The 11,180-nt window shown below is 41.0% G+C and overlaps 1 protein-coding gene across 19 annotated transcripts in view; it reads right to left on the reverse strand.

Annotated features, from left to right (window-relative positions):
* LOC128115851 (zinc finger protein OZF-like) overlaps positions 1-2,086 on the reverse strand; it is a 58,145-nt gene extending 56,059 nt beyond the window's left edge. For 14 of the 19 annotated variants that reach the window (XM_052746963.1, XM_052746962.1, XM_052746958.1 and 11 more), the window contains exon 1: positions 1,941-2,081. The gene's annotated coding sequence lies outside the window, so the exon portion shown is untranslated. Of the gene's footprint in view, positions 1-1,940 lie in introns of all 19 variants that reach the window. The other 5 variants (XR_008220299.1, XM_052746969.1, XR_008220301.1 and 2 more) reach the window with 3 other exon arrangements.
* Between the last annotated feature and the right edge of the window lie 9,094 nt (positions 2,087-11,180).

An 11,180-nucleotide genomic window follows, 5' to 3' on the forward strand; every position in this document is an offset into this window, starting at 1 on the left:
CATGTGATCAGGGATGAGAGCAGGGTGAGAGGAGATTTGTGGGACACTGGTGTGGATTTGTAGTAATAGCTGACAAGGCAGGCTGTTCCAGAGTGACATTTAACCAGTAAGTAGGGCAGGAGGGGAGAGAGCAACTGAGGCTTTGGGGAAAAGGCAGATAGTGTCTTTAGTAGGTGTCCATGTGGGCTTAGAGAAAAATCACACTCCACACACCAATCCTTTGACTTACTGCACTGGAGAGACCACTCCATGACTCAAATGGGTAGTTTCAGGACTGTGTGGTGCTACAACCCTTTAATCAAAGAATTGAGGAGATTCAGGGGGACAGAAACACCGAGGCCCTGTAGGCTACACCCTGGGATCGAGGCGATCATAGAACACCCTCCTAGAGCTAAAATAAAGAAAATTCTCTTCAGTAATTACAAGCCTCTAGCTCTACCTAACATACAAAGAGGAGCTGGCCAGGAACAGATCTGCTGACTCATATACACAAAATGTTGCTTACTGTGCTCCTGCTATCACGGCTTGTTCAGTTTGCTTCCTTAGACAACTCGGGAGCACCTGCCCAGGGTGGGACCACCCACAGTGGGATGGCTCCATTACATCAATTATTAAGCAAGAAAATACCCTATAGATTTTCCTACAGGCCAGCCTGACTCTAGCTTGTGTCAAGGTGACCAAATCTAACCAGCATACCTCCTGAGTCATCTCCCAACCCCCCTAAGGCAGATTTTTAAGCAAACCTCAATTCTCTTAACATTTGATTTTCAGTGTGTGTCTGTGTGCGCACCCACACAAACTTTTGAAAATATTACATTTACGACTGGAGAGATGGCTCAGCAGTTATTGCTCTTGTACAAGACATGAGTTTAATTGCCTGCACTAACATGGTGATGCACAATCATGCCTACATCCCATTGCAGGGCATCCAATGCTCCCTTCTGTCTTCAGTGGGCACCAAACACACAGATGGTGAACATACATACATGCAAGCAAAACACTCATACACATGAAATAAACAAATGTTGAAAAACTAAAGACACATACCCTCATATCTCTCATATGACTCTATAGATAAAACAGCCAGAAATACAAAGAAATGTGACAAATTATCTGCAGCCAAAACTACAACTGTAATTAAAAGAATCAAGGAACATGATAAAAAGAGGGAAATGTCAGGAATGTAGACAGGAAGCCTGAGTCTTATTTCAGTACAGAATCTAAGCTATAAATGCAATACAAGTCCAATAAAAACGCTAATGATTTATACTATGAACAACAGAAAACCGATGGGGGGGGAAGGCATCAGGAATGAAAAAATGATCAACACAAGATTGAATAAATACCACACACCGTGACAACATCTGACTTCACAACTTCACAGACACCTGAAAAAAAGTCTGTACTGTCTGGGAAAGAAGAGATCAACAGAACCTAGGGGAAAACTTAGACATAAAACACAGTTAATATATAGTTAATCGTGACACATTACAACAGGAGACCTAGTAAGTCTAGCCTTACCACCCACATGCAAATCTGTTAATATCACAGACTTTACGCCCTGCACAGAATTAACTGCAGACGGATCCTACACCTGAATGTTCAGTGCCAAGTGCAGAACTTCTAGAAGACACTACAATGACCAGGGCTCTGCGAAATTTGCCTGCCAGAGCGCCAAGCAGCGCATGCGCGCACGGTGAAGTAGCAAAAAGGCGATATCCACACACAGAGTACTCCCCCTACCCCATCCCCATGTCATGCGCAGGTGCAGACTAAAGGAGGAAGTTATTCAGAGGTCGTCAGGACTAGGAGCAAGGTCAGCAGGGACCTCTGGGACCACCCGGGCACCGCGTCAGGCCGCCGGTTCTCACTGCCTCCGGAGGACCCCACACCAGCTCCCTCGGCTCCTCCCCGCGTAGGGACGGCGGTCCCTCACTCACCATGGCGGATTCCGAGCTCGCCCGCTCTCCTCAAAGCTCCCGGCAGCGGGTCACAGCCCAGCACACGGATCAGGAGAGTAGCCCACACTCAGGGAGTCACCGAGCCTGCAGCATGGCGGAACAGAAGTTTCCGCCCCTATTCTGGCTAGCAGTCCATCTCGAGGTCCTGATTGGCTAGTGATGCCTGAGTGACAGGGACAGCTCCCTTAGAGAGTTTCCCAACGGCACAGCGGTTAACAATCCTGAAGTCCACTCCAAGCACAGAACTGCCCCCAGACTTGCAGAGAATGGCACTGCAGCAGAACTTGGGCCTGCACGGCAAAATCGTCCCTACACTTTTCCTGCAGCCAGTAGGCACTTCACTTTCTTCCTCCTGGGCGCAGGGTGTTAGGTTTCAAACCCCAGTCAACCAGCTAAGGAGCCTATTTTATATATCAAAGCAATTTTATGAGAATGAACCTAAGCTCAGATGTTTACCCAGTAGGGCCAGAGTGAGTGTCTGGTCTGGCAAGACCAACCCTGTCACCAAACCCTTTGTAGTGCCATGGCAGCCTGCAGCGTGGAGTGAGGGGCTCCCACCATCCAGATAGAAATCAAACAGGCCCCACTAGAAATCAAACAGGCAGCTTGAATCTTTGCATGGACCAGGCATGTGCTGAGTCAGACCTCAACTCTTACCAGGTTCCTGGGGGCTGAGGACGCACTTCTGGGGCACCAGTCCCGTTTTGCTATGAAACTGAGAAAGGACAAAGGAAATCTACCCATATCTCGGCTAGCCATACCTCAGGCCAGGCTGTGAAAAACGTGCTGTGATTTAAAGAAAGAAACGTTGATTTAACAATATGCACCAAAAATCTGTGGTCTCTTAAACTATTATTCTGTAGAAAAAGTCCATCAATGTAAATATAGGATTTTATTCAACTAATCCCAATGAGATCAAAGTGAGTATTTATACTTAATCATTCCATATTTACTATAGAGCCTCAATATTCTGATGACTAAATTATGCATATTTTACTGCTCACTTGATATATGAGTCTGCAGGTTTACTTTTCTCTCAATTCTGCATCGTTAGTGAAAATTAAGTAAACCAAATAAGAAAAAGTGTTTTTACATCACGCTCCTGTTGTTCATTTTCTTTGTCAGGGTCTCACTCAGTACCCCTGTCTGGATGGGAACTCACTATGCAGACCAGGCTAGCCTCAAGAACATGAAAATCAGTTTGCCTCTGCTGCAGAGTGCTAAAATTAAAGGCCTGCAAAACCATGCCTGACTTGTATTAATTCTGCACATTTACTCATTAAATAACAGAAGCTAGGTGTGGCACACAACTGTACTCTGTACTAAGTACACTGTGTGAGGAGGATCACTGTGAGATTTAGGCAAGCCTGGGTTATAAGCAAGGCCCTATTTCAAATGAGCAAATGACAGAGCATATGCAGAATCTGCCATGCAGCTTTTGGGACCATTAGTGTCAGTCTTTGTCCTGGAGTACACTTGGATCTATGGCACCCTGGCCTTTGCCCCAAGTCCACTGTCCATTTTTTGACATCCCTGTCTGGAACCTGTGACGGTGCTGAAGCAGCAGCCAGCAGCAGTGGCAATGGCATGAAGAATCCCTGTCCAGCTGCTTTACTGCTGTGCTCCACTGCTCTGTGGAGGAATTTTATCCTCTGTCCTGCCTGCAGGCCTTCCACTGAGAATTCTTTAAAGCCACACGAACACTTGACTGGCATGTTCAGTCTGGCTCACCATATGATTTCTGGCTCAGTTATCTAGTTTCTTGGGGCTACTCATTTCTACCTGGACTTGGAAACTAGCAGGTAGAATCAGATGCTAACGGTGATTAAGAAGTGACTGGACAGTCACTGACAGCCTCTGAATGGGCCTGAGGTGCACATGAGTCTATTGTCACAACTTGTAAACAATTGCTAAAAAGATCAGAAAGCAAAAGGTGATGGGTGGCTGAATCACCTTAGCTCCTGGGGGAGTCACTGGCCAGGTGCATGGTGAACTGCAGACCCTTAAGATCCCATATTCTCAGAGGTGAGAAGTGCGCACAATAAATTGTTCCTGTCACAAAGGAACTCAATAATGAGTAGATAACAGTAGAACAGATTCAGTCTTCAGTCCAGATGCTGTGTAAGTCCTGCCTGAGCAGGCCTGAGGCAAAGTCTGTACCAAATAGATACTTTTTGGTACATCATGCTAAGGAATTATTATTATGAATTTCTTTGTTTATGTCTTTCTTTCTTTGTTTTTTTCTTTTCTTTCATTGCCAACTCGAAGTAGAGTTAATTGTTTAATCCAAAAGAAAGTACCTAGGAGATAAGTATTTCTGTGAAAACTGGTTTTGTTCCTGTTTTACCCTAAGAGAGCTATGACAGCCTGACAATGTTCTGAAGGAATTCTGTTTTGGTCAGTTGTTGAGTTACCACATAGCAAACTATTTTGCTGGATTTTTTTTTAGTTTTAGTGCATTTTTGTTTTTCTTGTTTTCATTTTTCTTTTAAAAAAATTCATATTTGAACCATTGAGACATGTGTGAACACACATGCCAGAACACATGTGTGAAGGTCAGAGGACAAGTTGGAGACATGAGTTCTCTCCTGGGTTTACCTCAGGCCTTTACTAACTGGTTACAAGTGCCTCTACTCACTCAGCCAACTAGCTGGTTCCTGTCAGACCACTCCCTTCTAATCCAACTATTTCAGTATACTCATTGTAGTAGCTCTATTTTCATTTGGGGTTAGACAATACTGGGTATTCATTCTAGAGCCCCTCCAGGGTTTGGCCTGGGTATGTCCGCAGTGTTCTGGTGGAAGATCCACCTCAACTCCCCTCCCTATCTCTTTCCCCAAACCCGCCCCTTCAAAGTCCACCAAAACCAGCTCCTCCCCCAGAGAGGCTCAAGACCACAGGATATATAAGCTGCATCCTAGAAAACAGACTTGTGGTTCTTCCGGTCTCTTGATCGCGTCTCCTCTCTGAGGGGCTGGGGAATCACCCGGGAAACGCTTTACCCATTAAACCTGGGCATTTCCAATTCGGTCTAATTCGGTTTAATTTGAATTACTGCATCAGCGGAGAGGCCTTCAGGGTGCAAAGACTTATCACACAGAGTCTTAATAAAAAGTTAGAGACAGGGACTGCTCAGGTTGTTCAAATATTTTGTCAACTCGGTGCATAGCCATGCTAGGCCTTCAACTTGTGATGCTCCTACCCCAGCCTCCCATGTGGTAGTATTCCAGGACTGCACTACCACTATCTCAGCTCTAAGTTCATGTGGGAAATTAGCAATCTGAATCTGTCTTCTTTTAAAAATAATATACCTTAAGGAGTATCAATTATGTTTTTTAAAATCACCTGTGGTGTCATTAATATTTTCTTATTCCCTATTATGTGGATTTCATCTGTAATCTTTAGAGTCTTTCTAAGCCCTATGTTTCTCTCGGTCCTGTCACAGACTGAGAGACCAGCTCCCAGTCTGCTCCAGGGTAGCAAAAAGAAGACCTCAGAGTAGCAAGAGTTTAGGAAATATTCTTGTCTGAGGGCCAGACCTTTTCTATCTGAGGGGAAAAATAAAGAAACACAGAGGCTTTCTGATGGTAACTTTCACTACATCTTGAAAAATCTCTCTGAAAAACCTCTCTTCACAGCTTCCTAATTAGCTCTTCATCCCTTCTCATTCTCTACTGAGCGGCTTCTCTAACTCACTTTCACTGCCTCCACATCTCTCTCTCTCTCTCTCTCTCTCTCTCTCTCTCTCTCTCTCTCCACCTCCGTTGCCCTGCCCTCCTTTGCTGCTCCTCCTCACCCACTCTACATCGCTCCTGCTCTGTTCCACAACCAAAATCTGGACAATTATAAGTTACACTTTCAGGACCTTACCCATTCTCAAAACACAGGATAAGTCACGTATCTTAGGCTAGTAATGTCACATTGACCCATGCATGTAGCTCTAAGTTGGTGAGGGGTCCCAGACAGTAAACCTCTCATCTACCAGGACAAAGGGCTGTAGAAATCGTTCATGGTTGCTTCCTGCTAATATGGGTGTGCAGCTGGGGGTCCTGAAGGCTGGAATGCAGTAGAAACTGAGAAAGAACAGGCTGTTTCAGGCTCTGTGAGACATGCAAGCAACTTAGGAGCAGTCTCTGCTGGAAGGTACAGGCAGTGATTGGGTCAGTCTGTAACCTTTAATTGATTAAAAAATCTGCTGGAACAAGTATATATTAATAGCAAAACATGAAGTTAAGGAATTTTAAAGAAGAAACTTCTCTTGGGTGTACATTGGGAATTTTTTAAGTGCAAGGTCCTGGTAGATGAGAAAGGTGAGTTCCAATATTCAGAGAGAGAGAGAAAAAAAGAGGTGCCCCTTTAAAGAAATAGGCTGGTAGGGAAACAAACCGTAGTTTGGTAATACTTTTTTCAAGTTTATCTCGGCCTGTGGGCATTGGTGGGTTAGGTCTCTTGAAGTCTATAAAAACTTTCTTGCTGGGTGGTGGTGGCGCACATCTTTAATACCAGCATTCGGGAGGCAGAGGCAGGTGGATCTCTGTGAATTAGAGGCTAGCCTGGTCTACAAATCGAGTTCCAGGAGAGGCGTAAAGCTACACAGAGAAACCGTGTCTCGGGAAGAAAAAAAAAGCAGCAAAACCTTCTTAAAGAGACAAAAATTCCAGATAAATTAGCATTATTATTGTTTGTGGTTATATAATAGTGATGATATTTTGTCAGAGCCAGATTAGTAGTTTATGAGGATTTTATTAATCAATGTTAAAACTATGAACCTTTGGGGCTGGAGAGATGGCTCAGAGGTTAAGAGCACTGGCTGTTCTTCCAGAAGTCCTGAGTTCAATTCCCAGCAACTACATGGTGGCTCACAACCATCTGTAATGAGATCTGGTGCCCTCTCCTGGTATACAGGCAGAACACTGTATACATAGTAAATAAATAAATCTTTAAAAAAAAACAAAACAACAACAAAAAACTATGAACCTTTTTAGTCTCAATATAAAAACAGAACAGCAAGAGAAGGAAATCTGAGACATGTTTCATCCTTTTAATGAAAAGTTACTTTGAATCCTGTTTGGTGAGCTATCCTCTATAGTTGGAATTCGATACAAGGCAAATTATTTTTAGACCTGTGTGGGGCGTTTACCCATCCACCCCAACAGTTCCCCAGAGTTTTCTTGAGTGCGAGCAGCAGGAAATATTAGATAGAAGGATTTATTGCGGAGAATATCGCGGAGATAAACAGATAGAAAATAAAGGATAGCTTCGAGAGGGCCTGGAACCTTTTCCAACGGCCCGACTGTCTCTGTCCCAGGGTTTTTATAGAGACGCCAAGGGGTGGAGCAAAAGACCTCCTCCCCCAGCACAGCCAAGTGCAGACCATCTCAGACACCTGCACTCAGGCCCGTGGTCCTAATCATCCTCTATGTGGACCTGCTGGGTAAAGCCACGAGGAACCCGAGAACGGGCTCCCACAGGTCCCCCTTTCTTAATATATAAAAAAATAACTATTAATGGCTTACAGCAATCTCCATAGCTGTTACACCTCCCAATATGGGAGTAGAGGATAATAAAGATGGTATTTCTCTTTTGAATTAGGTCCAAGGTGACCACAGCAGTCTTAGCTGCCTCAAGCCCTTTCTAAACCAAAAACTCTTAAGGCGACTACAAACTTAAAGAATACCTTAGCTTCATCATTACCATTAACAGGTTAACATAAATACTGCTATATATTAGTCACAATTCTCTCAGTCTTACAACTCAAAGCAAACTCTTAACAGAACCATTTGAATTAGCATATATGGTGCTAAATATAGTTAACAATTTTCTCCGTCTTACAACTTTAACTCAATCATTTGAATTTTCTTGCTAACAGAACATAGGAAAAACTTCAATGTATTCACATCAAACTTAAATATTTCCTTAACTCCACAAAACCAGGGTGCATTAATATCAATAGGGTAAATATAATTTCTGCAAACATAATTCAACCTCATAACTCCTTTTCTTTATAATTTTTTAAACAAAATCTCAAACCTAGTTAGAGGAAACCAAACTTATACAACTCCTACAAACCCATATTGAAAAGCAATATTTTCAGTCTAACCATTAACACTTTGAAAACTTTTAGCAAAACATCCAAAAGCAGTTTCTTAATAAAACTCTTTACACTTTAAAAGTAGTCTCTTAATATACCCCATTTGCATTTCTTACTAACAAAAACATGACATTAATCCACTCAAACAACTTTTGAAATTAGACTAAGGAATATTAACTCTCCCCCTTTTCTTTATAATTTTTTAAGCAAAATCTCAAACCTAGTTAGAAAACCCAAACTTTTCCATTTAAACAGTTCCATTTATAACACAATACCAGTTCTGTAAACAGTTCCACAAAACAATTCATGAATCACCAATTAATAAAGCATATATGCATACACAAAACTGCATCTTGATTCTAGGTAGAAATAAATTTCTTCATTTAAACAGTTCCATTTTTAACCCAATTCCAGAAAACAGTTCCTAGGTCATTACTATAAGTAAACTCAAAATTGTCCCATTGCAATGAAATCTCTATTGTTTATTTCATTTCTTAAGTCTTAAAATTTAAATGATAAATTCTGGTATGAGCCTTCCAAATATGAAGAAATCCATAACCAAAATCTTTTTGTAGTTTTATCTCATTTTAAGTTCAAAAAGTTCAAACAAATAAATTTTGGTATCAGGCTTTCACTTCCAAATATGAATAGACGTTTTTCAACCCAAATTTTTTGCAGTTAACAATTTTCGTTCAAACAAGCGTCTCTGAACTTATTCTCAAACCAGAGACCTTTTTAGGTACAGTAGCATTCTAAACCGCACTGTTTTTGATGTTAGCTCAGGTTTTTCTGTGTTGCGTCGATTTTCCACGGATCTCAGCTGTGGATGCCTTGTGCTGGTTCTGGTGTCCGCCATTCTTAGCTTCTTAGCGGCTTCTGGAACTTTTGAAAACCGCTCAGACTGCCTGCTTTGCAGTCTGCTAGGACACTACCTTCTGTGTGTCTCAGGTTCTTTCACCATATACATTAAGAATAGACTCACACTTAACATATACACTTTTTTACAAACTCACATATAACATTTTTTGCCTTGCAAAGCATTTAGACTCACATGCAACATTTACACTTTTTTATAAACTCATATAACGTATTATCATCTACTTATACTCCTTAAGGAAACTATAGAACTACTTTAGCAAATATTTCTTATTACTTCTTATATATTTCTTGTATTCACTCCATCTTATTCTTATTTAAACTTACATTTACAACTAGCATCTTTACTTCTTACAAGCTTATTACTATATGTCTTAAGACTACATTAGATACTTCTTGCAAGCTTATATTCTTAAAGGAACTCTATAGATCTATTTTACAAACTTATATAGGGCTACCATTAGCATATATTTAACTTAGCAAACACCTAAAGATTTTTTAACACAGACCTAACAAGAGAATTTTTACAAACTCACATATCTTATTTTCATCTTTTTCTATTTCTTACTCTTAATTATTATTACTATCTCTATTAGAAAGATTTTCTTAACTAGACAGGAAGTACGTACATCATTTCTAAAGTTTAGAGTTTATAGTCAGCTTTGCTATAAAACACTGGGATTTAGTGAGTGTTGTTGTTATAGAATTGTGATAGTTGTTGCTAGGGGACTGTAACATTCTCCGGACGAAGCCACACTCCAAAGTTGCCAGTTCTCTCAGCCGTTACGGACTGGCAGAGATGCACTGTCAACGGTAGACGGTTTTTAACTAGAGGCTGTCCCTTCACCCAAATTCATAGTAGTTCCCCCTAAGTACTTCAATTCAGACAAACGTTTCTATTACAGAAGTACTTTTGGTTCTTTCTACTGAAAAACTTCACTTCATGCTGAGCGTTAAATTACCATATTTAGCTGCTGTAAAAGTCTTTGGCAAATACTGCACAGCTATTAGGTGATATAAAGTACTTTTCTAAAGGAGCTAGTAAAGCCAAAAGTGGCACAGCTCTGAACTGTATTTCCGCACTGTTTGCATTAACCAGTGACAAAACCTCAGAAATACTAATTGAGCCACTTTCATTCTGGTTCCTTTATAGGAACATCATTGGAGCTGACCCTTCCTTAGTTCCACGCTCCTTACCAGACGCTCTGGTAACCACCGAGCTTCATTCTCCTCTTGTGAAAAAACACAAACATGTCCTCGACCCCATATTAACACAGGATCGGGACCCTTCCATAATCCCGAGCAGGGATCTTTCCATTTCGAATTACCCTCAGCTAAAGGACCAGGAAGATTGGAGTGAGCTCTAATATGGCCCACAAAGCATGGCAGCTTTCTTTTGTGGAATAGTGTCTTGGATTTGTTGAAACATTTTGACTGGATTGTTGTTAGTTCCAATATTTTTACCAAAACTGTTACTATTCAAAAGAGTTAAGAACATAGATGTTCTTTCACGAAACATATCCTTCATTAGCTTACTCTGAGAAAAAGCATTTTCAGGATTTAGTATTTTCACCTCATTAGCTTTAACTCCTGATGTTATTATTAGCAGCTGTAATATTTAGCATTGATTTTTTTATAAGGAACTTTCAGGTGAAGCAACTCTTTTGTAAGACAGCTAGATTTTCTGAAGTTTGTTTCCCATCTATAAAGCAGTCATTTATTTTTGAATGCCTGTTTCTTATCCCCTTAATTAGATTTGCAAAGGAATCACTCATTGCAGGCTGTTTGTTCAAGAGGTAAATATTTTAATTTCACATAAGTTTCTTCATATCTAAGACAACGTTCAGTGTATAAACTGCTCTCTTGCTTTCTTGAGGATTTTAAAGTTGCTTGTTTGCTCTTAAAGGTAGCTTTTTGTCATCCAACTGCCGCAAAAACTTTGTGCAGCTATTAGGGTAAATAAGGCATTTTACCAACAGAGCCCCAAACCGCGAAGCACCTAGTTGCGTATCCTTTCAATTTTTCATTGGAACTGACACTTAAACTCTTAGATGATTTTCCTCCTTATTCTTTTAAAAGCTGTATTTTAAGTTTACCATGAACGTATTTTCGAGCTGACAAGTGTTTCAGGGCAATGTCGCCATCTTTAATGGAAAAACTACCTTTCCCAGAATGCATTTCCCTTATATCAGTCCATAATATTATCAGTCCCTTAAATCAGTCCTTTATATCATTTACCTTATATCAGTCAT

This window comes from Peromyscus californicus, unplaced genomic scaffold (genome assembly GCF_007827085.1).
Source record: "Peromyscus californicus insignis strain IS unplaced genomic scaffold, ASM782708v3 Scaffold_1__1_contigs__length_55948999, whole genome shotgun sequence".
In the NCBI taxonomy this organism is placed as follows: domain Eukaryota; kingdom Metazoa; phylum Chordata; class Mammalia; order Rodentia; family Cricetidae; genus Peromyscus; species Peromyscus californicus.